Source organism: Muntiacus reevesi, chromosome 1 (assembly GCF_963930625.1).
Source record: "Muntiacus reevesi chromosome 1, mMunRee1.1, whole genome shotgun sequence".
Taxonomy (NCBI): Eukaryota; Metazoa; Chordata; class Mammalia; order Artiodactyla; family Cervidae; genus Muntiacus; species Muntiacus reevesi.
The window spans coordinates 129,808,912-129,814,012 of NC_089249.1; positions in this window are offsets into that span (position 1 = coordinate 129,808,912).

Below are 5,101 nucleotides of genomic sequence, written 5' to 3' on the forward strand. Positions count from 1 at the left end.
AGGCCGCTGTGACCGTAACCACTCCGATGGACTGTTCCTAAGACTCTTTCCCCAACTTCATTGAGCTCTGCCCCTCTAGGAAAAGGGGGGAAAAAAGTTTTGTTTTCCAGAGGGTGGAACCTTACATGGAGGGAGGGAAGAGGGTGTGGGGTGAAAGTCTTTTCCAGGAGGAATAGCCTCACCTCCTTCAGAAACACCCGCCTTCCTTACAAGTTAAGATCGTTATCAGGACAAGCCAACTTACTCCAGATTTAGTATTAAAGAAGAAAAAAAAAAAAAAAAGGAATGGCCTGTTAACTTTGCCTTTCAAAAAAATCTGCTCTCTGCATCTGCCGTGGCTTTTTAATTCTCACTCCCTAACCAAAACCTAAACAAAGATTCAGGTTACATCTCTTTCTGCAGCAAGCTGAAGGGGAAGCGGAGGTCTGGGTGACTCGAATGTTTTAGTCATTCTCCTGAAACGAGCCGCTCTCCTGTCTAGCCCTGGACCGCGACGGCTCCCTGGCAGCCTGGAGGCTGAGTTATCTAGAGGTTCGCACTCCCTTTGCGAAAAGTTTTCTCATTAAGATAAAGAAGAAACATCTGAGCAGCACAAAAGCTTTGCTACTAGATTTGAAATCAAGGCTACAGGAAAGACAAAGTATTGCTCTTTCATCTCATCCTAGGCAACACTGAAGCCCTGGAAACCTCCAGCTTCTGCCTCAAATTTTGGCTAGGGATTTAGGGGGGTGGTCCTCAGAATACTGGTAATTTTGATTAGAATTGGAGGGTGTGTTTGTTTAAATAACTCTTTATGGCATAAATTTTACTTCATTATGTAGTGTATAAAGAGGAATTTGATAAGACTAACATTTTTTATTTCTAATTTCCCCTTTTTAAGGAACGAAATAAAGCAAGCCTCTGAAACAGTAATTAATATGAGTATCTAAGTGTTTCTGTTTCTTAAAGGCCTTTAACAAAATCATATAACGTTGCTTCAATAAAATATATATTTATAATATTATCTCCTTGCCTTATTATCTAGAAGAGGAAGATAGAGGCGTTCCCACCCAGACTCGTCAGCAGCAAGCTAGCGGGAGGACAATGGGCAGAGATAGACTTGCCGGTGATAAAATGAGCCCATGTAACAGCCTGGGACCGAGCATCGACTGCAAATTTAGTTTTTCCTCTATTACATTTTTCTCCCATAAACAGGAGGGTCTCTAGAGTATTTTCCTAACGCCAGCCATTGTTTTCTTTACGTGAAGCTGCGCCCACGTTAATATTAGCTATCCCCCTGCCGGTCCTCTCTGGGAGCTCTAGTTTAAATTTACGGAGGTGCGGGGGAAGGGGACAGAATTGAAGGCTTGGAGTGGACCAACTTCTCGAAAAGCTAACTTGTGCTTGGAGAACAGAAAAACTTGTGTTTTTCATCAAGTGCCAAAATTAGTGTTTTTGGAAAAAATCCACATAATGCATTTTCCATGTAATAGCATCAATCTCGATATAGTTCTTCTAAATGGAGAGTCATGCAGAATGTTGACTATCAGGCCGTGTATAGAGCAGAACTGAAAGTGGAATTAAAAATAAAGACCCAATTCGGCGATTTAGTTACAGTCTCTATTTGTTAAGGGTCTGCAAAATAAATCTGGGGTACTGTTTGGTTACCATCCGGGAGAATAAATCGCGCGGATCATTTGGAGATTCGGGGAGCGCTGGAGCTGTCTTGGGAAGTTAGGGCGGGGGCGCGGGCATTCATGCGGTCTTTCCACCCACCCTCGCCTAATCAGGAGGCTCTCAATCAGGTTTTCAAAATACTAATCTTGATCTAAGAGCTCCTATCTCTGCGTTAAGTGGAGGAAATGATTCGTTTTCAGAGCTTCTGGGTTTGGACAAGAAGAATGATCATCAGACATAAGAAGACCTAAAAGACTGGTCCGGCGTCCGCTTTACCCCAGGAGCCCGTCAGGATACCGACCTTTCCCACGGGGTAATTGCTCGCACCCGGCCTTGCTCAGTAGGCCTCCGGGTGGAGAATTTATTTCTGTGTCCCAGGCGGTATAGGCCTTCGATCGGAGGTAGTGCGTGGAGGAGGGAGGAGGCGAGTGATGCGCAGGTGTTTGCTGTGAATGTCAGGGCTGAGCGTCCCTCTCTCCAGGCCCAACCACCTTGTGACCCCCAGTCGAGGGCGAGCATACGGAGGGGTCTTTCCTGCACAGTGGCAACTCCTTGGAGCTCGCGTCACACCTCTTACCCAGGCTTCTCCGCGGTTCCGGCAAAGGAAGAGTTCGCCTGATGCTTCGCAGGGTACCCCTTTCCACCTTAGGTGCTTGTGCTAAAAGTCAGGATTCTTTTTGTCTGTGGAATGAGGTTTTTTAGCTCCGACTCCAACGGAGACCAATTTTGGTCGAATAAGGATAGGACCAATAAAACATCATCTTATGTGTCTGCAGGTGGGTAAGGAATCGCGGAGCTGGAGCGATTCCTATCTACTAACCTGAAATTTCTGGAATGCCCACCTCTCCTTAAATGAAAACCGGGTACCTAAGCCCACCTAGGGGGCAACCAACACCCAGCCAACAGCCCTGATGGATAGGGCTCTTTGCAAGGTTGGGAGAGAGAAAGCCAGAGACCTGGGAGTGCCTCCTGCCCCAGGCTTTGGGGCGCTCCGCTAGTTGGGAGCTGCAGGGTGTGTCCCCCTAAACCTCGAGGGGATCAGGGCAGGGGTCTGGGTTGAGCCAGGCCTTGATTGGAGGTCCATGGCTGGAGAGCGGGAACACCAACCCGCCCTGACCCCCACAGCTTCCACTCACCGCGAAGAGCTGCCTAATTGGGCTCCGAGCAGCTGCGAAATTTGTAATCGCCTAATAAGCCTTCCACCTCGGTAATTCTTATCAAAAGGCATAAAACTGATATTTTCACACTCGGCTTGCACCACAGGAGCCGTTTATAAACATCCTTCATCAGTGGGATGAAATTAAGCCTGCATTGACAGAGGTCTCTGGAACTCGATATTTAAAAGCAATAGATCCGAATTAGCAAATTATTACTTTAAGTAAGGAAAGTCCCCACCAACTTGACTATTGAACCCTTTGCCTTTGAGCTCCTCGCGGTGAGTAACCACATGTTTGAGAAAACTTAACCTGGAGTTTTCGCGGTACTCAGGCAATCTTCGGAATCTCGCTTCCTGAATCCGCGACCGCCCCGGCTCTTAGCCCTCCCACCAGCCTTCGACGCGCTGGAGTCAGACCTGTGTAGACATGAGGGAGGCCCTGCTGGGACACGGACGAAAACACAGTCAAACGAGACGCATCCAGGACTCCCGGGCTCGAAGGCACAGGGCCAGGACCAGCGATTGGGGCCCTGCATCTTCCCGGGCCGGCGGCTCTCGCTGACCACACCCCTACCCCCAGGTACCCGCGCCGGGGTCGGCGAGAGGACGGTCGGAGGGTGGAGGGCGGAAGACCTCTGAGCGGTAAGAAGGCACAGCTTCTGGGTGATTCTTGTAGTGACCTCTTTACTCCGAGCTCTCAGCCAAGAGCCCTCTGAAACTGCGGAGGTCACACTTGATTCAGAGTACCCTTTGATTTTTGACCACTTCGTCTGACCATTATTAATATTGATCTGGAAAAGGACGGATGGAAATAGCTTCCAGAGTTTTTTGCAGTTTTGCCCTGCCCCCGCCCCAAACTTGCCCAGGAAGACCCGTGACCCTTCAGAGAGAGCGGAGCGGGAAATGCTCTCACCTTGAGACTTACCGGCCCCAGGAGCCTTTCCAGACCTTGTCACCCAGTTTCCGAGGGAAACGGAAGGGCGCGTTTATTCATGCCAGCGGAGGTCGCCCAATGGTGACGAGAGCCTCCGTCTGAGACCCACCGATCTCCCCCACTGCGGGCCGAGGCCGAGGCTGGAGGGTCTTCCCCGGGAGGCTAGTTTGGTGTGCACTGGCCAGCCGGGAACCGCAGCGCGCAGACCCGGCCTACCTCTCCAGCCCCGCTGGCAGTCAGTTACACCAGCTGCTGTCGGGTGAGCCGGCTGGGGCCACTTGTCACCAGTGGGTTTAGAAACCCACCAACTAAAACCCAAGTTCTGCGACTGAAAGGGTTGTTTGTGTAGATTCCGTGTTTCTTTCCAGGCGGTGCGCTCATCCCCTCCTCGAGTTTTCCCCTTTGAGCTCAAGTAAACTTGCGCGGTCTTCTGCGACCGGAGATAGCGATACCTTTTCTCCCAGATGGGACCGCTGGTAAGAGAGGAAAGAATTAGAAGCCGTCTGCAGCCCGAAATTAGGCCGGGCGCTGTCTGGGACGCTCCCGGGCTAAATGCTACTGCACAAAGCGCAGAAGTCCACTACATCCTTTACTCGTTGTGACATTTCCAAGCCGACAATCTCGCCTTAAGCACGCTTGTGGCTTGGAGCTGTTGATTTTATATGCATTTTATCGTTCTGAATGAGTAATAGAGCAGGACCAGTGGAAACCCGATTCTATTTCTACAAACCTCTGCCCGCACAGCTCTGTAAAAGCCAAACTAGGAGTTTGAGAGAAATAACAACTAAGTCCTTTCTCCCCAGCTTTTTATTACATATGCGAGGCCACCGAGCTGATCTATCTTGGAGTTCACTCATCTAGAAAGAGGACGCAGGCTTCCTCTCATCCATTCCCCTCACCCCCTGTTCTCCAGGGATCCCGGAAAGTTAACAAAAACCCAGCAAGGGAGGCAGGAGAGCCAGACTTGATCCGAGTGCAAAATCCTGGGTGCCTGACGGCCTTTCCTGGGTCGAGTGGGGGTGGTGGCAGGGCGCTGTGTGAGCCTCCCATTTGCAGGCTTCGATCCTGTTTTGATGAGAACTTGAAGCTCCGTTGTTAGTGTGGGTGCAACCAACAAAGTCCAGGAAGTCTCACCCTGCAACCTGTGTCGAGGTTTCTACCCCCCCCCCACTTCCCCACATTTCCATGTCCCATTGTTGCTTATCTGATGTAACTTGTGAAATGATAAATTGAAAGAAGTTTGCAGAATAATCTTGAGCCATAGTTTTTCATGTTAAATAAACTTCTATAAGGATTTCTGCTAGAGGAGACGGGCTCTGGTAACTACGGCAGTGCTTTCTCCCCCCTCCCTTCCT